Here is a 24,206-nt window from a genome sequence, read left to right on the forward strand (position 1 = left end):
TTGATTTTTCCCACTTCCTTCTCTTACCCAATCCAATATCCCTCCTGAAATGTCTCTTAGAAAACAAACTTATGGTTACCAAAGGAGAAAGCTGGGGGGGGGGGGGGGAAGTGATAAATTAGGAGTTTGGGATTAAGAGATACAAACTAATATATATAAAATAAACAACAAGGACCAACAAGGACATACTATATGGCACAGAGAACTATATTCAATATCTTGCAATAATCTATAATGGAAAAGAATCTGAAATAACTGAATCACTTTGCTGTACACCTGAAACTAACACAACATTGGAAATCAACTATACTTATTGATTGTTTGATTTGTAAAAAATATATAATGTTGATCGTTCAGTGTATTTTTTCCATTAAACAAATGTTCAAGTTGTCAGTTTTGAAAACAAAAGGTATCTCTCATTGCCAGACATGCAGAATTGTTAACAACTGACATAGGATAGACACTAATTAAAAAGAACACAGACCATAAACAACTAAAATAGCTATAATAAGGCACATGAGCTGAATATAGGTCCCATATATTATCATTTTTGATCATTTTCAAATACTATGTGTATTAGGTCTTCTTTGTGTATTCTTTCATTGTTCTTTCAGCCCTAAAAATTCCTTCTAAGCTCTTGTGATGAAAACACAGTTTCTAAAAACTTTATGTCTGTCACAACTGATTTTACCAAATGGTAGTCTCTATCTTTGACCCAACTAACTAGGTTTATATCAAAGGTACCATCTAGATCTAAAGGAGATCCCTGATTTTATTTATCTTTCCCTATTGATGTGTCTTTCTCAACAGATCTCATTTAAATCCAATATTACTTTTCCATTGCTTCTGAAATCCTTGCATTCTTCAATAAATTAGTCTCTCTTAAAATCTTCTGGAAGGAGAAACAAAGAAAGGCTACCTAGGACCAGATTAGACTTTATGGTTCTTAATCTCTCTTCTACATGCTGCCTAAAGTTGACCAGAAGCTTAACATGGTTTACAGTAAAGGGTTTTATCTCTGTGATTAAATTTGCAGTGATCTAAAAAATCAGATATGTTTTGCCAAAGCAATCCTCAGACCCATTAAAATAGCCTTCAGGGCCTGGATTAAACTAGTCCTAGAGCATACTCTATTTAAATAAATACCTTGCTTAATCAAATAATAGCTCCCCTAAAGAGCTCACTCAGTGAATGAACCTTTTCCTCTTAGGATTCCTTTTACTGCACCCAGATGTAATTTCTTTGCAAATTGCCTCTGGCAATATTTTTTTCTTTTGTCTTAATGTACAGATTTTTAAATTTTATATTCATTTACCATAGTCTTCAGTGATTCCTCACTGAAGGGTTTTCTGTTGAGTAATATTTTACTCTATGTGAATCAACTATCCTCTCTACCTGACCTAATATACCTAAGCAATCATTTTAAGTAAGATAGTACTGTGGTATACACAGCAACAACTGATCTAATAGCTCCCATTGCTTAAATTATTTTTGATTATTAACCAGGGCATTTACTTCAGGTTAGTGGAGATTTCACTAAGCATGCTAGCAGAGCCCATTTACCGAATAGGATATTTGCCTCTACAGCACTATTTGTCCACAAAGCTGGTTAAGTCAAACCACTCAGAAGAATCTCCGACAATTCGGATTCAGCCATTAGAAGATCTACTCTGGAGACATTGTTTAGTTTGTTTATTTTTATCATTTTTTGTGTGTTTGTTTTTGACCACAACTGCCTCACAGTTGTGTGAATTTCCCTATTCACAATTAACTTAATCTTCTGCAGTTTCTGTTTCCCAATCAATAAAATAGTAACAAACCTCTATATTTTACAGTGCTGCTAAAATGATTCATTATGCCCAAAATAGTACATCACACTTAGTAAATGATTAAGGAATGTGGATCTCTTCCCCCTGACCCTTATTTGTCTATTCATACTCTCCCTACCCCTCCTTCTCTCTGTCTCTCATCTCCCTCTCTCTCTCTCAGTTCTTTTTTCTCTTCTTCACCTAATAAGCAAAGTATCATTTTGCTTCCTCCTACTTTTGAATCTGTATTTTTAGCCAAATTTGCAAGGTAGAATGACACAAGATTAGCTATTTGTGATGATGTTACATACGTAAACAGTTCAGCAAACTGCCTGTCATATAGTCGTTGCTTAGTAAATCCTTGTTCTGCTCTGTGTCACGACAAAGAAAGAATCAAATTCATTCAAGTTGCGGTTGATTTTAGTTGGTGCTGTGGTAGTTGTTATGGTTATGATTGTTGTTGCATATGGGAGATTCTTGATAATTTTGTTTTGCTGCGTTTTTGCCTAAGGGAGCATCTTTGTGACATTCTCTTCAAAAACATTACTCAAATTTAGTTGACATTTTACAGTGATATTTGAAAAATTACTCATAAGTGGGGTTTTTTTAACCATTATTGTTACTGTCATTGTCATTGGAAATGTTACCTAGCCCAAGCTCGCTCTGCTCGCAGCACGACAGGCCAGTAAATCAGAGACGAGGCGTTGAGGCAAAGAATACTACGGAAAGCGGGCAGACCGAGAAGGTGGCAGACTAAAGTCTCAAAATAACATCTTACCGGGGTTTGGATGCCAGTTTCTTTTATAGCACAGAGAGGGGGAGGAAATGAGGAAGTAAAGTAAAAAGGCCATAAATTTTGCAAATATCCCCTGGAATGGCTAGCCTCAGGGAGGAGATATGTTAATTTCTTCTTTCTTGTAGCCATCCACAGGTGTACAGGGTCCAGATGTTTGCCTGAACAAAGGCACTTTCGTTTAACATTCAGACAGGGGGGCAGTGTTACCGGAGGCAGGCCATTATGTATAGACAGTATCTTTTTAGTGAACAAAAGCAGCAGAAAGCAAAGGTTAAAGTAAAAGAAACAGATCCAACATGTAGTCAGATTTGGCTCTTCCCTGTTACAGAAATAAGCATTTAAGTGGGTTTCTTACATTTACTCATTGCTTAATATAATCCAGGAACTATGCCAAGAACATTACGTATACTGTTGTACTTAATCCCTCAAAAATTTTAAGAAAGCAGGAGCTGAGACCTAAAGAGGTTAAATACACTGAATATTTATCTAAAACTATATAGTTAATGAGTGGCACATCCAGAATTGCAACCCAGGACCGTCATCTTCAACCAAAACTTTTAAAAGGATCATGTGACATCTACAGTTCAGCATTTGCAACAAAGGGTGTTGCCACTTAACTCCTTTGTCTCCTTTACCTTAACTACCTCACTTCAAATTCCCTTTATCCATTTTTCATAACTATCCAAAGTGATGTATTTAAGATATAAATCTTATTGTGACCCTTATTTTTTCTTCCTAAAGTCCATCTATGGCTCCTCATTTTCTCGGCATAAATTCCAGTCTCCAAATCAGTACTGGATCTCTTTATAAAATGTTCTCTATTTACCATCTACACGTGCCACGTTAAACTATTTGCACTTCTCCCCCCAAATCATGATTCCTCCAGATGGCTGACATTTGTACATGTTGTTCCCTCTGCCTGGACTTCTCTCCCATTCCTCATTCCCTAATACCTACTCATCTTTCAAGACTAAGTCCGTTTATTACCTACTCAAGGAAGCTGTCTTTGATTGACCAGGGCTGAGTGAGGTATCCCATAACTGGTTGCTCTCAGAACACCTGGAGCAAATTTCCACTCTAGCATGAATTCCACTGTTGGTGAATTTGTCTGTTTTATACAAAAGGATATGATCTGCTTGAAGGCAGGATTGTGTTTTATTCTCTTAACACAATGCCTGTCACAGAGCTGGAATTTACAAAGCAATCAGTTGATTAGAACTGAATGAAATTAAATGCCTACTGGAAAAATACTGCCAAATCCGGATTTTCAATTATGTTACTGGTTCCACATAAGACCACTGAGGGACTTGTTCCCTGGGATTTCTCTGTAAGATTGGAGCCATCCTGATGCTATGATGTGGGAAGGAAAGCTCTGCTTCTATCAGGGGCTAAGAGCTTGATGTTCCGGACTCAAGGATGTCAAGGGTAATGAAAAAAATAATATCAATCTGCAAATTTTCAGACACAATGAGCCAGGACCTTCAACATCAAGAAGACCAGAGACATCAAAAGGATCCTTATAACATGGGAATTAGTCATAGAGAAACCAAGAACTACTGAGTAAAAGGAACAGTATCAGAGAAAATGCAGATTTAACTACTTTGCTGTGTATTCTTCAAATTTGATTGTGTTTCTACTTTGACAAGACTCATTCTCAATGTATCAAGAATGCAACCCTAAAAACAACCACCAAGTATTACAACTGTCACGTGTTTTGCATATAGTTAAATTAGTTTTCAATCTTACCAAGCAAAAACATCTTGAGGTTGTATTAACTAAAGTTCCCACTTCAATTTCCATCCTTTCAGCTGAAGTAAAATGCAACTGTCAGTAGATATGGGTGTTGGATGTAATTACATACAAGTCTACTACAGCAGAAGAATGTCAGATTTTCCCCTGCCTAATAATTCTCATTATTCTGTCTGGATCCTGCTGAAGTCTCTTAGGGTAATTTTGAGAAGGAGAGTCCAAAATGGACATCACATTTCTAGTCATCACATTTTTAATAGGAAGATGATTTCTCTAATGGAAGTTTACTCTCTTTTCTGTCACTACGACTTTATTTGCAAGGAATGGTGAAGGAGATATTTATAACATCCCTCTTTCTGAGTTTCTACATTCAGCTTTTCCATTATAGAATAGATAGCAAGTATACTGTACTTTATGCAACTGCCAGTGGAGTCCTGTTTAACTCATCCTATCAGTTTGCATTAATTAATGCAAGAGTAAGAAGGATTGGAAAGTTGGCAGCCCAGCATTTCTAAAGCCTGAGATTCCTTAGTCAGTAAATGTATATCTCAAATTGGTATATTAGGTTATCAAATAAGTTTTATAAACCTGGGGACTGAGAGTAAGCTGGATCTACACCTTGCTGGATTTATCCTTGCATGCTAATGTATTCGTAGAAGAATTTTATTCATCAGTTGCTATAGATAATGTTCTCTAGACAGGCCATTATTATTATTATTTTCTTGAAACCATGGTAGATGATTTGTTTAGTTTTGACATAAGTTGGATTATTTGGATTCCACAATCATACCTTTCATATGCAGTACTGCATCTTCTTAAAACAAACTCAGTAAAGACAGATTTAATATGGATTTGCACCTAGCAGTCTGTCAGCATTCTTGAATATTTTATTATCAGAACTAACAATAATAATTTCCCAAGTCCCAAGTTTATGCTGGTAGCTGAGCTGAAATCACATTTAAGAATGATCCATACCTTTTTAGGTCAACATCTAAATGAGAAGAAAGAGAAAATATGAAGGCAAGGGACTTTAGACCATGAAATTTGCCAGCCAGTGATTATATACCCTTACATCTCCTATGACATGACAGACACAAGCCTGGTCTAATTGCTTTTAGGAAAATGTTTATAGGACACTGAGGTTTTGAACACAAATAGTTTCAAAATGTTTACAATCAGTGCTCCTAGAGAGAGTATTTACCCACTGAAATTAGGTATTGCAGTTTAAAACAGTGGTTGGGAATAGAGTACACTAAGGTGAATTCGGGAGAACAAATGTAATTATTTGGTTTCAGTTTCAGTTGGACTTCGTGCATAAATATGCTGACTGTTGTAACGAAGTTAAAAAATCAAAGACAGAGACTCTTGTTTTACAACCTCTTCAAGGACCTGTTCTCCAGTTTTGGTTACCAATCTCAATCTTCAATAAAACGCATTGGTGCTGGAGGGGGATTCCAAAAAGACCAGGTATCTTAGCCCTTGAGAAAAATGAAAATACACAAACAAGATAGCAAATACCATGGAAAAGATAAAATATAGAAAAATAACATTATTTTTTAACTAACAGACACCTCTTTTTCCCAGCTCTTTGGCTGAACATTGATCACTTCTTCAAATGATTTTGCAGTATTGTTTTTTACATTTAAAATATAAAGATATAATATAAAGATAATGTAGATTTTTCTCTTTGGGGTTTGATCAAAATTTGTTTTTGTTAGTGATAACAAAACATGGTAAGTTTCTCTAAGCTTAGTAACTCAACCGTTGATGAGATGTACACTTTAAAAAATGTTATCAAATCAGGAAAACCCCTATCAAAAAAAGAACTGCATCTGTATTAATTTGACATATAATGGAACTGAATTGTTCACTTACTATTTTACATGTCTGATGATAGGAGAAACTTCAAGAGCTTCTCCCTCTGGACATTTCCAACCTTGTTTTTTCTCTATCAGCCATATACTTCTGGCTACTATTGCAATCACACCTCAGTTCATAAACGTTTGAGTACTAACATAGGTGCAATGGCACAGTGCATGGTATAAGTGTTCTTATGAGCCACTCCTATACCAGGATGGCTAGCTAACAATACATACATGGACCGCATAAATACAGCCCATTAAATTTAAATTAAAAGTATCTCCAACTCAGCATTGTTTACATTAATCAAAGAAAAGGGACTTCCCTGGTGGTGCAGTGGTTAAGAATCCGCCTGCCAATGCAGGGTACACGAGTTCAATCCCTGGTCCGGGAAGATCCCACATGCTGTGGAGCAACTAAGCCCGTGCACCACAACTATTGAGCCTGTGCTCTAGAGCCCACAAGCCACAACTACTGAGCCCACGTGCCACAACTACAGAAGCCCGTGCGCCTAGACCCCATGCTCCGCAACAAGAGAAGCCACCGCAATGAGAAGCACGCACACCGCAACAAACGGTAGCCCTCGCTCACCGCAAATAAAGAAAGCCCGTGCGCAGCAACGAAGATCCAATGCAGGCAAAAATAAATAAATACAATAAATAAATTTATTAGAAAAAATCAAAGAAAAAAATTCCCAAGGCCACTCTGACAACAGAACATAAAAGGAACTTGGAGTAGAAGGAGACAGTATTCGTAACTGACTTCAGTTAAAATACTGTATTTTGAAGAGCTTGCAAATAAACACAGCCAATTCATTGCTAAGGTCCTTTCAGGGTTTTGGAAAGGGTCCATTTAAGTGGAGCCCTGAAATCTGTGCTTCCTTAATTTCACAGTAAATCAATTTCTCCTGCTGTGTTTTATTCAGGAATTACATAGTAGGATTAAGAGAGAGAGAGAGAGAAGAATGAGATAGTATAATTGATGAAGCATGGGAAAACTAAAAGAGATAGAATAAACATCAAGACTTGATAGGGCTTCCCTGGTGGCGCAGTGGTTGAGAATCTGCCTGCCAATGCAGGGGACACGGGTTCGAGCCCTGGTTTGGGAGGATCCCACATGCCGCGGAGCAACTAGGCCCGTGAGCCACAACTACTGAGCCTGCGCGTCTGGAGCCTGTGCTCCGCAACAAGAGAGGCCACGACAGTGAGGGGCCCGTGCACCGCGATGAGGAGTGGCCCCCACTTGCCGCAACTAGAGAAAGCCCTCGCACAGAAACGAAGACCCAACACAGCCATAAATAAATAAATAAATAAATAAATAAATTAAAAAAAAAAAAAAAAAAGACTTGATAAAGTACAAAGAGCTCTCAGCTAGGGATAATAATCATAACCATAACAACAATAATAACTAAAAGTTTTGTAGCATTTATTATGTGCCAGTGTGTTTTCTACCTCAGAGAAAAGGCTCTACAATTGTTAGCTATAGCTATAATTAGTAAATATTAAGGACTCTTAAGTTAATCTGTCATCTTATAAGCATCAAACCCCTGGTTTATAACTGTGAGTACTTTTCACTCTACAGAATGTGAATTCTTGGAGTGAATACCACTCCATCACCATTGGAGCTCATAATGGGACTTGAGACTTGATTCTTAAAAACCATGCAACTCACACCCAGTTCATCCTGTACATTGCAGGACAGTGATTACAAGTAATAGCAAAGTGTGTAGAAAGCTTTCCAAGGAACCAAATGTAGGTGGATGTAACCAAACAAGATTTAGGTTCAAATGTAGGTAGTGTTTATTTAATACCTACTATGTGCTAGATTTTGCCATAAGTGCTTTCACAAATATTAGCTTTATACACCTCAAACAACAAATATATCTCCATTCATATGTACTCACTTTAGGGAGACCTAACATTAAAACCCAATGAAGTAAGCCTTTCAGGCAAGCTAGAATATTTTGGAAATTGTCAGCAACTTCCGTTCATCAGTATAAATTTAAAAGCAGAATACAGAATGCTTTGGGAAACTAGAAAGTCATATATAGAATTTTCATTTGATCCTTATAATCTAGTTCAAGGGTTGGCAATCTTTCTGTAAAGGGCCAAGTCATAAATATTATAGGCTTTGCAGCCTGATGGTCTGTGCTGCAACTACTCTAGTCACAGATGAGTGAAGAAATAGCCTGGCCATGTTTCAATAAAACTTTATTTATAAAAACAGACAGAGGACAGATGGGATTTGCCTCATGAGCTATAGTTTGCTGATCTCTGTGTAGTGTACTGTACCTGATAATTTAAACATGATTTTAAAGAACAACAGACAGTACCTATATCTTATGGATTATTTAAGTGTTTTTTCAAGGGATATTTTTACTGTTATGATTTGCCTAGGCAGTGGCTCAAGATCTTAATAGGAGCATATGTCACAACTCCTATGTCTATGGATTATTTAGATCCTTTGAAGATAGTTAAGTTCTCCAAAAATATTTTGTTGAATCAAATTGACCCTTAGAAAGGTTTAAGTAGTATGATAAACCACTAAGGTACATAATGATTATATTCATAAAGCACTAGTCTAAGCAATTTGCTTTTCTCTAAAGATAGTGCAAATCACATGCACTCAGATTTTTTTCTTACATGGGAAATTACCATGCTTAAAAAGCTGTATTGTTTGAACTAACAAACATGGCTCAGGATAAAGAGGCTTTAGTATTTTGTTAATACTTTGCATAAATTCAATTGAGTAAAATATATATTTCTGTCTAGTGTTTTGTTTCTCTATTTTCTGTTTGTTTTGTTTGTTTGTTATTCAGTAATGGGATTAGAGTGAGGATATGGCTGTGCTATCTGATCAACTTAATAAACGGTGAGGTAATGGTAAAGTTTGTGACTTTTTCTACCGCTATAAGTAAAATTTATGCAAAATACACATCCTCCTAAAGTCTATATTTATTAAAAAGAAAAAATACATAATGTCTATAGAACCTGAAATATTCTGGAAAACAAAACAAAATGAAACTTTGAAAAAAAATAGTCTTACTTTAAATACCCCAGAGGGAGGGAAATGTACTCTGTTGTTGATTTCTATGCCCAGAGCCGCTGGCACAAGATTAAAACAAAGATAACTATAACTACAATAATTATAGTGCTATTTACTCTTCTGTTAATATGGCTGTTACAGTGCAGATGCTTACTTGAGAGCTGACTGTCCCTCAAATGCTAAATAGCAGATAAGGACAAAACTCAAATCCCCTTTATCTGTATAAGTGATATTTTTACAATTAAAGACTGTTTACTGGTAATTGGTTGCACATGAAATTGCTGCATAGCTCATAGTTTTTAGCATGCGGTTTTAAGAATAAAAGAAATGATTTCCATTCAAGCATATTTTTGATGATTTCTTAGAAAAGTAATGCTGGGGTAATGAATTACTCTTGAGACTATCAGCATTCTCGTAGGTTATCAGTCAAGACAGCAGATGCTTAAGTACACTCCTCTCACCTTTGAGGAAAACAGTTTAAAATATCTATGTGGAGCAATTTACATGATTAGTGCGTGCCTTTCACAAACATAACTGAGGACTAGATTTGTGGAAAAGGCTAGCAAATTGCTATTTCTTTTGGATTAAATTTTTGGATTAATTCAACATGATAGATACAATTTCTATATTCATATAAACACTTATGGGTAATTTATGGCATAACATCTCTCTTGGCAAATATATATAGCTGTTTTATGTTGTCTTTATTATAATAAAAATGTAAAGGAAGGCAATGGAATCTAAAGTTAGTTGGAAATGCAAACCTCTGGTATCTTGTTGAAATCTGAAAGATTTGAAAGTGAACGATATTGGTATCTTGCTTATATATTAAAATTTGTGAGTGTATCTCCAGAAATCCCCTTCTCAAACCTCACACAGTACTCCCACTAAGTGGGATTTTTTTTGTTGTGTTTTTCTTGTTGTTGCCGTTGAACTGTTAAAAAATCACCTCCCAAAATGCAACATTAAGCAAAGAGTGGCTTCCAGAAATGATATTTCAAAAGTGCTGGTATGTTAGCTTTTGGTTTGGATTTTGTTTTCTTTTTTAAAGCACAGCATCCAAGTTATTCCCCAAAATATAATCATAGGGCAGAAGATACAGTAGAAAGATAATAGCAAAATCACCTTTTTTCTACCAAAAGGAACTTCTCCTTTCCTAGGTGTTCAGATACCTGTACTCTGAGTCAGGATGTTTACATTCTCAGCACATCAGAAAGGGAGGAGTGGAATATGTAAGATATGTGAGGAAAAATTCCCCTAATGTTTACATGTGATGTAATCACTAGAAAACAAACAAAAACCTTAAAACTTCAGTTCACCTCATTATGTTTTATTTTGAAACCTAAAAGTTCTGATCCACATTAGAACATTTTCCACATTATATCCTTATAATGTTACAGAGATCGGTCAATTGCATACAGTTCTTCAGGCTTACCTGGAATTGCTAATAAGCAAGCCCCAAATCACCCAAAGTTTAACACTTGGAAACAGAATGGCCTCAGGCTATTGAGAATTTGGAGGGGGAAAGGTATATATTATGTCCCCTCCCCTGATAGAACAAGTTAGAGTGCCAATGATCATAAACCCCTAGAACCACTGCAACATCACAAATGAACCATCACAAATAAACTCTAACTTATTTGAGCAGACATAAGACACATTGTGCTTAAATGAGCAGTACACATTGTGTACTATTGTGAAATATCAAAATTTCACCCAACTCCTTTCAACCGGGTGTAGAAAGTGAGGCAGTGTATTTTCAGTAACCTTTATATTTTAATTTTTCATTAACTAATTTAATTCAAAGTTCTCAGCCAGAGCCACTAAATTAATCATAGTAAAGGCCTTCAGGCTGGATGTGGTCTGGAAGATCAAAAGGAGTCAACATCCCTAGCAAGTCACAGACACCAACATTAGCCACTTAGCACATAGCAGTGCTAAACATATTAATGGCATGGTAAATATTTAAATTTAATATTTAAATTTAGCTTCTTGATGAAACTGCGGAAAACCTAAAGCCGCTAAAACTTCTCTTATTGGGAGTAGTAAGTAAAATAGGATATAATATGAGAAAGATGCTAAAAGAAGTCTCCTATAGCAACACTTAGACTTCAGAATTTTATAGGTTTTGTAGTACATTAAGGATGAATAAATTTAAAGTGTATGGGGAATAGGGGACAAGGATAGATCAGCACAATAGAAGAAAATGCAAACGAAGATGCTATAGGGAATATTTATGAAGGTTTTTGCAGGGAATGCATTGCAATGTAATACCTCATAGATACATTTCCAAATGTAAAAGTCAACCTAACAACAAAAATATATGCTAATGAATAACATTAGTAACGGGTCATACTGAATTCCTATTAACTGCTGAAATTAATGTTTTCTAACCATTTCCAAGTCTGCAGAGCTTTTGATCTGTCTTTATTGTATTAATGTCCAAAACACAAAGGAAAACAATAACAACAACAACAAAAAAAGGATGAAGAACAGCCCTAAGGTGATTTTTTTAGAATAATTTCATTTTTGTGTGAGCTTCCAAATGTGGTGACTTCAATTCAGATTGTACTTATTACCACTATAAACAATTATTATTTCAGTGATCATACCAGGCATGGAATGGAGCTATATAAGAAAGTGCTATAATACTAAATTACCGTTAAAGTCTTTTCTTATTGTGTCTATTCTTATTATATTATTATGTATTAAAGAAAAATGATTCCTTAATTAATGAAACTTACAAGTAGTAAGAACTCATTTTTGGTTTTGATTTTATTATAAATCTGTAAGTAATAAGCAAGGTTGCCTAGAGTTTTAATTTCTTTCTTCTCACCAACTGAAGAAAGTGCTTAAATGAGCAGAAACTGAGAAGGCAAAGAAATCAGTGGAAGCAGAATATCTTGATAATCATGAGTGGTCAAGATGAGCATATGGGTCAAAGGATTTTCTTTTTTTAGAAAGCTCCCTTTAATCAAGCTAAAGTTATACTTTTGAAATTTCTTTTTTATGAGCCAGCTCTTAAAATATATTAATTCATTTCCAAATTCAGAATTTTACAGCACAGCTACTCGTATTACATGTCTAATTAAAATCCCAATGTTATTTGTATAAATAACCATGACCTAAATTTCAGTGTACTCTTTAAATTTTTAATGAATAACATACTTTTAATGTCGTCTCAGAATAGTTTCTGATTTCACTTAATATCAACTCAGAATATTTTTGAAAAAAAACCACCATTCGCAGAGTTTATTATTTGTAAACCTGAAATTCAAACCCAAATAGTATAGATTCAGAGGGATGTTTGAATGGAACAATAAAGCATGTGCTGGTTCTAACTCCTGATTCTGATGTATCTGAAATGAATGAAAATAAACTTATTTTACTTCAGTGGGCTTCAGAAAGAGCTGTGTGTCTACTGGAACCAACATGCTTTCATTTGAGTTTAGGAGGTACACACTGAGCCGTGGCCAGGGAATATACTGCATAATGATGAAGAATAAAGGGAAGATTGCCGATTGCATTTCAGGATTCCATGGAAGCCTTGGTCTTTTCATGCTGTTATAAAAATAGCATAAACTGGGTGGCTCACAAACTTCGAATACTTACTTCTCACAGTTTGGGGGACTGAAAAGCTCAAGATCATGGCACTGGCAGATCAGTATCTGGGGAGAGACAGACAGTGCCTTCTCCCTGTGTCCTCACATGGTAGAAGGGCCACAGAGAGCTCCAGGGCCTCTTTGATAAGGGCATTAATCCTATTTATGAGGGCTCTGCCCTCATGAACTAATCACCTCTCAAAGGCCCCACCTCCTAAAATCGTCACCTGGGACATAGGTTTCAACATATGAAAGGGGACACAAATACGCCTCCATAGCCATGGGTACGCTGGAATACTTTAACTGGGAGATGGAGGGTGAAGGTTGAGTCTTTAAGGATATATGTAAACAATTATAGAATTTTGCGAGCAGAGATACTACTTGAAAAAACTTACGTTTATGGCAGTGATTGAGTTAAATAGGAATGTGAGAAATTGTGTGTTTAATCCCAATAGTATCTTGGCAGTATTAAGCATTGGAGCCCACAGCTTGGACCCTGGGAAACATCCTGCCTCATTTTAGGAGCAATGTGGCAAAAGGCCTGCATCTGGCTTTACACAGTAGTTTGGCTACTTTCAAAGAAAAAGATAAAAAAGATAACTATATATAGTAAATACATTAAAACAATAGCTGTAAGAAGTAAATAAGCATGATAATTAAAAGATTCATTACCTGATGGGGCTAAACTTTTATTCTTTTTTCTTCATGGAATAGCATGTATGTCCTATAAATAACATTATTTCTCCATATAATTATTTTTAAATACTTATGGATTTTGGAGTCAACATATGCTTACTTTTGACCGCGCTGCTCCTAACTCCTTTCTGTGTTGACCCTGGAAGTTTCCAATCTTGAGTGGTGTACACAGCAAGAGAAGATATATAGGCTTGGCCAGTTTCCAAAACCATTAACTCTTTCACTAAGCCCTGCTAAGTTATTAGTTTCCATGAAGCTCAAAGTATCTTCTGCAGTTTGTTACATCATACAGAGCCTATAGCAAGCCTCAGAATTAGAGCAGACATCACTATGGTTTTATTCTCCTTTAAAAAAAAATACCTCTTGATTAACTAGTGGACCCTGATGGAAAGGAAACAACTGACTATGAAAGCCAAGCTGCCATCATCGGTTTCCAGGGGCCCATCAATTAACTATAACCAACAAGATTTTGTCTTCAAGTGAGAGTCTATACGAGGAATGGGCCTGAGTAGGTACTGAAGTTATATGTGTATTTCATAAACAGTGAGCTTATACTGTCATCTGGCTTACTCCTGCCATAGTGTTGGTTTTCCTTCAATCCACCTTTATGATCTCATGGAAAGCTCCTTTTAAACATTTGAATAAAGATTAGAAAAGTGGTGTAAATATGCTTAATAAATGCACCTGGGGTGCAAACATTAGCCTACCGTGTAGCTAATGCATTTCAATAGCATTCAGAAATATCCTAGAAAGAAAATAGAAATGTTAAAACTTCTCATGGACCGAATGTCAAGAAGTGCATCTTGCTTTTTACTTTTCCAGGAAGAAAAGTGTGCTAGAATCTATGGCAATTTGTGGAGGGAGGTTAATTTTTATAAAAATGATCAAGGGCTTCGTAGGAACAAGAATAAATTATTAATAAGAAGTTTAGGGAAACATTGTATAGAGGGTCCTTTCAGAGTGGGTCCAGAGTATGAGAATATGCATAGTTTGCAAATGCTCATCATTATAGCTCTAACCATCAAAGAAACCCATACTTACCAAGTGCAGCAACTTCAACTGCTCTGGGGATGTGAGTCAGCAAACTCAATGTTTTCCCAATAAAATTAATAGCCAAAAGGACCCTGATGGGGGGAAAAGGAAGTAGACTGTGAATAAGTTCAACAATAGTCCTCTCTTCAGCAAACTGGACTGACTCTCCTGTTGTTGAAATGCAAAATTGATGCTTATTATCATAAGTAGCAAAAAACTTCACTCTCCAGTATGATTCCAAAACCATATAATGGAGATGATCCCCTATGAACAGGGTAACGGATCAGTGCCTGGCACATGGTATAAATATTACCTATTATGATCATCGTGACTAGAGGTTCATATGCATTATAATCAGACACAGAAGAGTAGAAATTTACCCCTGATGGATTAGATACCTTAAGTCATTTTACCCGACATGTCTCTGTTAGCATCACCATTCATTGGGCTTAGGAAAAAACCTTGCAGTGTTAAAGTGAAATAGGTTCTATACTATGAATCAGAGATGAAATGTATTAATGAACCCACTTAGTGCTTCCTGATACCTCCTTACTGAGTGAGAGAATCTAATGGATGACCAAAACACATTCAGGTAGGGCTTCCAAAGTCACATATTCCGTGGGAATACAGATTTTGATTATAAAGTGCATTAAAGAGTCTCTCAACCAACTAAAGTGATGGATGGAGGAAAAGAAAATGTGAAAGGGATGGTAGAGGAGGGATGTTTTAAGGCAAGCTTTGGTTAATTGATTAGCTGTAGAATGAGGAATGTAGTCTCCAACTGATTTCCATTTTTTTCTTCCTTTTTTTCCCAACATTAACTGTGAAAAGTGTTGGTGGAATTTACCTTTAAGATTTTTGATTATAAGTTGCCATACATAAAGAAAGAGTTCCTGGACATGGATGTAGATACTGATGGAAACCTTCTGTGTCCCCCATTGGGGAAAATGTAAGTTCAGGTCCCATTACCCCAGAGTTAGTTAGGCCAGAGCATATTTTGGGGAATATAAGAGGAAGAATGATGTATATAAATATTTACAGTTCAAAATAGTGAAGTGCAGCATTAACTTATATCTGATTTTGTTTAACTAGAACCTCAGTTACCTTTCTACTTTAAAGAATTCTAAATATGTGAGTTCGAAGAAAGAGAAGTCTATGCCTTTTACTCTCAAAGCTAAAGGGGGCCAGAAGTCACTCTCCTCAGCTGCTATGAATCTCTGCACTGGACTGTGGCATTGTCTCAGTCAACCAGAGGTCCCCAACTGGTTCAGGATCTAGTGTTAGTGACAGAAAGTCTTGTAACATTTCACAGGGATGATGTACAGCAAGGGCGTCAGTGTCCCCTGAACGATGAACCACCTAATAGCACACACCCAATGACGGAATCCCCTTCATACTGTTTCTATGGTGTAAAGATGGGTATATTTTTGGCTGCCTGGTTTCACTTGGTTTCTTTCCATATTCTGACCCTGGTTCTCCAAGGCTTCCTCTGCTGACTCTTTGAATTACTTAATATCATTGCATTAAGTTTACTTTCTGCTTAAGTTAACCAAGGTTAATTTTGCTGATTATTAATTCTTATCAATAAATATATGATATGGAATATAATCTATGAAAAATTTGGGGCCTGGCACCTGGCAGCATATCATGTATGCTATAAATGATGGTTCTTACTCCATTCTTTTTATTTTCTATCAACTCAAAGAAAAGAGTAAATAGCTCTGTTAATAACAACACATTCAGTTAAAATAACACTAGCTAACAAAAACAAAAGCACATGACATAGATAATGGGCAATATATGATATTTTATTTTTAACTCATGTATAATCCAAAATAAGTGCTTTTGATCTATAGTTCTTCCCTAATTAGTGATTGAGAGACCCCAAATTCTTCCATCTCATACCTCTGCCAACTTCAACACAGAGTTGTAAAGGCACTGAGCTTGTCTACATAAGCTGACGGCATGAGGAAGAGTATGGAAAATCTTACATGGGCAGTTTCCGTGGGCCAAGCCTGGAAGTGATGCATGTCATTTGTTTGCATTCCATTTGCTGGACCTCAGTGACACAATCACACCATAATGCAAGGGATGCTGGAAAATGCTCTCCATCTATTTGCCTAAAAGGAAGAAAAATGAATTGACAAAGAGCTAACATGTCTTAGTGACAAATAATAATCCTCCTTTTTGTATCTTCCAGGTGCCAGTAGTATACTAAGCACTTTATATCCATAACCTGACTCATTAAGTCATCACAACAACAATGAAAATAGACATTATTTTGCCCACTTTATACATGATGTAATTTAGGTTTAGAGAATTTAATTTTTCAAATACTGTACAGCTTTGCATCAAAAGAACTGGAAAATATACACAGATGGTTCTACCTGAAAAACTGATGCTTGTTATAGTACGGTACACTACCTTTTCATTTTCATCAAAGCTGTTACATTTCTCATATCAAACATACTTGGAAACAAAACCATGGTTGAATCAGGATTATTGTTGAACTATACCCTTTTACCAGTAGTCACTTGGCCAAAAACTCAAATAATATGTTTCTTACTAAATTTTATACAAAACAATGATTTGGACCAGAAATACATAAACTATCAGAATGCTCGCAAGAATGCACATCTCCTATGTTTGTTATATTATTTTGAATCTTTGAGTTATTCCATATTAAAAATCTCTCAATCTGTGCCCCATAGTAGACTTAAATCTAGTTTGGGGGCTAAAGAATAATTATTGAATACTTTACATTTCATGTATGGCAAATTTAGAAAATGGCATTAGAAAAATCCTGATAATTGAAGTTATGATATTTCATGAGGTAAACATATAGGTACAAAGACATGATATATACTTATTTCTAATTTCCCACCAAGACTATTCAAAATTACTATGCCATTTGCTTGTGAAAGTTGCTTTTCTTAAGAAATATTTAATGGTACGTTCAAGTCAATTCCTTAGTATATAGAAAATAAGGTTATTTTTGCCCTTTATTGGATGATTGTAACTTTTATTTTCCTACTGTATCAACAAGGAAAGATGAGCACACCTTTCACATCCACAAGTGAAAAATATGAAATGAACAAGGGACCAAAAATATAATTCTTTTTCATAAAATATATTGCTCACTTTGTGAAAGAAAAGAAAGTCTACAGTTGTACAGCCCAGTGAGGACACCTTAAATGGGTTTTTATTCAGAAACAAAGGCTATTGAAAGAACACATTTTCTGAATGGCAATTGAAACTTATAGGAATAAATGTAAACTCTTTCTCTGAAAGGAATATCTGATAAAGGCATAAGTCTTATTATCCATGAAGCAGAAAGTATAATATAATCCCAAAGTCTTCGATTTTAAATAATAGATTTTCAGAAGACTTCTTCAAACAATAGCTCAGAAAGTAATAGAGCCTTTTTAAATGAAGATATTATAAAAATCATTTTATGAAAAGAGAACGTTTTTTGAGGAGCAAAGTTTTTCATTGTTTCTTTCTATTCATAGTTTACTTTGCAAACTCAGATCTTGCAAGTTGAAGGGAATTCATATTCAAATATCATAGATTTTTGCAGCCAGACTTTAAAAAAAAAAAGGATTATAAGGCTTTCTTTTTCATTCAATCAGGATCATCATGTGCTCTTCCTTTTTCCATGTTATTAATAGAGAAAATTATAGATTTTCATTTTATTTACTATCTTCAAATCACTTTCACACTTCTACAACGATCTTTGTGGTAAGGCTATCCATGGTCTTTAGAGAACTACTCAGAAGAGGAAAAGAGAAACTAAAGTGATATTATCCAAAAACCCACATTTTTTATTTCAATTTTTCTCTTATGAGATAAGTAAATTATTTTTATTCTAAAGTCAAAATTTCCATATCAATAAATAGAGTTTCCTGGTTAAGTTGAAGACCTTTACGTTATAAGTCTCCCATTTATTTTTTTCTTTTGTTTTGCAGAAGGAAGATACATCAGAGATTGAGTTTAGATGCCCCTTCCCCAGGATGAGTCTATTATAAACACACACACACACACACACACACACACACACACACAATGCATCCATAGGTTATAATCACAAATATAGGGGGAAATGATATTCCTACAACAATAAAATGTAAAAAGGGCTGGATCCCTTATCTATAAAGCATATTGTTACCATTTCACTTAGCATTCTGAGTATGGATGAAAATCTAAATTGTATCTTTATATCTGTAACTATAGATTGAAAAAAAAAAGTACCTCAGTATTTTGTTGATTACACTGTGGGTTCTGACTCTGTGTAGTAGCTTCCATTCTAAGGTAACTGTAGAACTTGAAAATGTAACTATACAAATAGATATTGTAAACTCCAGAGGTAGAGAATGAGTTTTCACTACTCTTTGCTTTATTTGAGGGCTAAACTAACTGCTTGAACAACATCAGCTTTGTACAGGCCAATTTAAAAGCGAGACTTCCTTTAAAGCAGAACCTTGCAAAATAAAATAGTCACTCCATGAAGGCTACTTTGCATCGGGTACATTTTCTGTGGCCTTTATCTGACTAGATATTGACAGAATATTTGAATGAGAAATGACATCTAGGACTTCATTAGTCAGTAACAAATCAGCTTTTGCAAAATGCCAAAATGTCATTAACACCTTAACAAAAATTAATTTATTGGATTTATCAAGTTACCCACGAATTTACACTTTCAAAACTCCCAAGAGTTCAATAATTAGGTAATTCGTGCTTTTTAGAAAATGTCATTTTTCAAAATTAAGAGGCTCTCCATGGGTCATTTGATCATTTTTACTCTTATACCTGGCCAGCTCCAAAGCGTACAGCCTGAACCCAGCCCTTCAAGGGTTATCCACTATCCGCATGGGCTATGGCTTGTCCTCAGCCTCCACAGTCCCAGAGAAATGAGTCCCAGGAGATTATAAAAAGGGAAATGTCCAGTGTGGCACCCGCAATTTAGGGCTCACGAAAGAGAAACTCAAGAATTATTTTATATAAAATCTTTAAGCTCCTTGTGCAATACAATATTTGTGAAGCTTCAAGCAATAAACTCCTCACTCAGCCTCTTCCAGCAGGGCATGGAAGCTGCAGGGTGTTAGGTGATACTTATACTGATTGTTTTGCCCCTTGTAGTCTCTTTTCCTTTGAAACATCAACAACAGAATGGGGAAAGGTAGCTCCATCATTATCAAGGCAGCTTTATGAACTCACACTGAGCAGAGTATGGTCTATATTTTTTTACATATTAGTGGGAGGAATTCTTTGATTTTATTCATGCAATTAAAAATACTGCTAGCATCAGATCTGTTCTATGAACTCATCATTCAGGAGCCGTTTATGTAATGAAAAAAATATCACTCCAGAGGACACAGTGGAAATGACATTACAAATAACTACTATGAATATTTGTGTACAAGTTTTTAAATATGTTTTCAATTTTCTTGCTTAAATACCTAGGAGTGGAATGACTGAATCATAGTTTGGGTTTATGATCAAATAAACTATCCAACTTAGGGATTATCTTTGAACTTTTCTATATCATTAAGTAATCTTTTTTTTTAAATCAAATTATCATTGGGTTTTGGGCATTAAATCTTATGGTTACTCCACAATTTGTTAAACTAATTTCCAAGGTTTGAATGTTTAGGTTATTGCCATATTTTAACCCACTAAGTATATATTAGTAAATAATATTTTCATTTATAAGTCTTTATCAACTCTGATTACTTCTTTAAAATATACAACTGTAAGTGGAATTACTGGAATTATTGGATCAATAGAGTTACATTTTCAAAGACTCTGTGTAGAGCAGTTTTAGGTATAGAACAATTTTGAGAGGAAAGTACAGAGATTTCTCATATATCCCTCCCCCACACGTGCAAAGCCTCCCCCCATTGTCAACATCAATCCTCAGAATGGTACATTTTTTTTTAAACCAAGGGTGATCTGATATTGACACATCATAATTACCCAAAGTCCATAGTTTACCTTAAGAGTTATATATTTTTAAGTCTCCTCTTATAGAGTGTGAAATTGATTTTCTGAAAGGTTAAAAAATATATTTTTTTTCAAAGAGTGAAAAAAAATCTGAATTAAACTTTTACCAAAACAAAAAGTTTTTCTACATTTGATAGAATTTCAGAATTAAAAGGAACAACATATTTTCCCTAACCCAATCTTTTGCCTAGTTCTTGTATATCCTCTGTAAAATACATAGAAGTACTTTTCCAGGCCCTGCTTGGGTAAGAGAGTGTATGGATTTTGTCTGTTGTTGGACTGCATTAATAACTGAAAAGAGTTTCCTTCCAGTGAGCAGTGATCTGCCTCATTTTAGCATTTCCCACATTTTACCAAGTTTCAGATAAACAGAAACCATAGTCCAGCTGAGGTTCTGGGCCAAATCTATACACTTCATGCAGTGTAGAAATGAAGACATGGGAATTTGCTGTGCTCCAAAAAATGTTCAGCTCTATCCGGACTTCACTACTTCTCTGGCTGCGTATCAGTCTTTCTTTGACCAATAAGTATAAGTTCCTAATTAATAGTGAATGTAAAATAACTAGCTCAATGTTTGGCAAATTTCAAATACTGAATGAATACTGGATATAATTTCTATTAATTTTTAATAATTACTATATTACTTGTATGTATAGAATATGTATTTATGATTTCTGTTTCTAATTTTGAAAAAAATAAATTTGATAAGCTTAGTTGCTAATTCCTCTGTCTCTTTTTTGTTTTTGAATTATTTCAACTGATAATTTGCTCTGAAGCAATGAAAAAAAATACAACTTCTAATGTGATGGTTAATTTCTTGTGTCAACTTGAGTGGGCCATGGGATGCCCAGTTATTTGGTTAAATATTATTCTGAGTGTTTCTATGAGGACGTTTTTGGATGAGATTAAGATTTAAATTGGTAGACTTAGTAAAGCAGATTGCCCTCCATAATGTAGATACAGCTCATCTAGTCAGTTGAAAGCGCAAATAGAATAAAAGGCTGAAACTTCCCTGAGTAAGAAAGAATTCTTTCTGCCTGATTGCCTTTGAACAGAGACATTGGCTTTTTCCTGCCTTCATACTCAAACTGAAACATCAGCTCTCCCAGGTCCTCTAGACTTCCCGCCAGTGAACTGGAAAAAACAAAACAAACAAAAACAAAAAACAAAAATCATTGGCTCTCCTAGATCTCCAGCTTCCTGACTTACCCTGCACATCTTGGGAATTGCCAGACTCCATAATCATGAGAGCCAATTCCTTATAATTAGTCTTCTTACTGTATATCCTTTCTGGAGAACTCTGATAAATACACCTAGCTTATAGAATTCAACAGAATGAACTAAGCACTGCATTTGGAAGTATAGAGAACACAGACTTGTAACACTGCCCAGCTTCCTTAGAATTAAGTCAGGAACCTGGAGGTTAAGTTCTTTCTTTCTTATTCAGTAACTGAAATTGGAGTAAGACTACAAAATAATTTCACACAAAAGCTAAAAACAGTCTATCTGGGAAAATAATGTGGATATATCTAAGAAGAAAGCCCGAAGCTCTTATTCCTAGCCCTACAAGTCATCCAGTTCTCCTTCGTGTCCATCTTGACTGAGAGCCTTAATGCTAGTTGTAAGTCAGAGCGAGTGTAACTAGCAAAAAAGCCCCTAGGACTGATATGAAAGCCACAGTTTGAAGAGTATGAAAAATTACTAGCTATTGAGAAAAGAACTCATTTCTCTGTAAGTACTTGCTTGAAGAAACCAACTGGAAATCTGAATGATAAAATAGAGATTCACTCAATCCTGGTGTCACCCTCCCCCCTCACCCACTCCCTCCAAACAAAAGCTTATTTAACTTTACAGAAAGAAAATTGACAATTTCTCCAGGTTGACCTTTATCTTTTTTAGACAAATTTCTTTTTAGTGGTGGGGTAGTCTTCCAAGGTCTCAAGAGATTGTTTTCAAGGATATATTAGTTTATTTTAGAGAGGCACAGAGCTTTACTTTCTAACATTGTGCTGGCTTAAATGTATTCAAATACATTGTCTACTTTGAAATGTGTTTTTGAAATGTTTTGCAACCATCCTGTATTTATCTCTGAAGTGGAAATTAAGCACATACTTCTCTGTGCCTTCAAAATATCTGTATATATCATTCTTTTAAGTTTTTTGTATCATTATTATTTCAAAGAATATATCAGAGTGGCCTCACTGAAATATGTTTAAATGATTATTCAGTTACGTTATTTAAGTAGATGGTATTTTATTGCAACTTTATATTGGAGTTTTAAATGAATGTCATAGTATTTTAAAATACTTTCCCACAATTGAGATAATCCTTGTTTAAAATAGAAAGCAAAGAATAAAAAAGGACCGTATTTCAATGTTCCATTTCTTGCAAATAAACATGGGTTTTACTTCGTGTATTTCCTAAGAAGTTCTTGGACCTCTTCATTCATCATTAATTCAATAAACATTTATTAAATAGCTTCTATGTACAAAACATTATACTCTGTCATTAGAGTTTTATACCATCATATGCTTCTGCTTTAGAATACAGGGCCTGGTATTATATATTTTATGTCAATTGTGTTGATCAGAAATCATTTAATTTTAGAGATTTACAGCTTATCTCAACTCCTTTAACTCCTTAATTCTCAGGAACTCTTTCTAAAATCAGTAATTCCTTTATGTCAGTTCAGTGTTGAAAAACTAATAATGGTTTCCATTATGTTCAAGATAAAGTTCAAATTCCTTACTGTGACTAAAATTCATTTCACAATCTTAGCATTTCAGCTTCATCTCATTTTCTTTCCCAAATATGTGTATTTGGGAATATATTTTATATATATATATATATATATATGTGTGTGTGTGTGTGTATATATATATATATAAAACTATATGTATTTAATATACACAGATATATAGATAGATAGATAGATAGATAGATAGATAGATAGATAGATATAACCCTGTTCTTTGGCTTTGTCTTGCTTGTGTCATTCTTCAGATATCAGTTGGATGTTACTTCTTTGAAAAGGTTTTACTTCCTTTCTTGGCCAATAGTATTAGGCACTTACTCCATTGTTCTCCACTAACAAATCCTTATTAGAGGGCTCAGTGCAGTATTTTGTACATTTTTGGGGGCTGTGCCTTGCGGCATGCGGGATCTTAGTTCCCCAACCAGGGATCGAACCCATGGCCCCTGCATCATTGGGAGCACGGAGTCTTAATCACTGGACCACCAGGGAAGTTCTACATTTTTCTTTATTTTTTAATGCTATATTTTTGTGTGTTGTCCATTAAGTTATTGAATATAGACATTTTGCCTGGAAGATATTCGTAAACTGAGCAGGGCTTAGCATGTAGTAACCATTCAATACATATCTGATTGAATGAATGAATGATCAAATGAGTAGAGAAACTGAGACCTTGAAAAACTAAGTGATTTACTCAATGTCAGAGAGATAGTGGCAAAATGAGAATTGGGATTCAAGTTTTCATATTTGTTGTGCAGTGCTCATATTTTTACTTCCTTCTACCTAGGTAATGACAGGTGACATTTTCTAGATTCATACACAGTAGAAAAATATGATATTCCTACCTTAAGGCCAGTAGC

This window comes from Balaenoptera ricei, chromosome 5 (genome assembly GCF_028023285.1).
Source record: "Balaenoptera ricei isolate mBalRic1 chromosome 5, mBalRic1.hap2, whole genome shotgun sequence".
NCBI classification, from domain to species: Eukaryota; Metazoa; Chordata; class Mammalia; order Artiodactyla; family Balaenopteridae; genus Balaenoptera; species Balaenoptera ricei.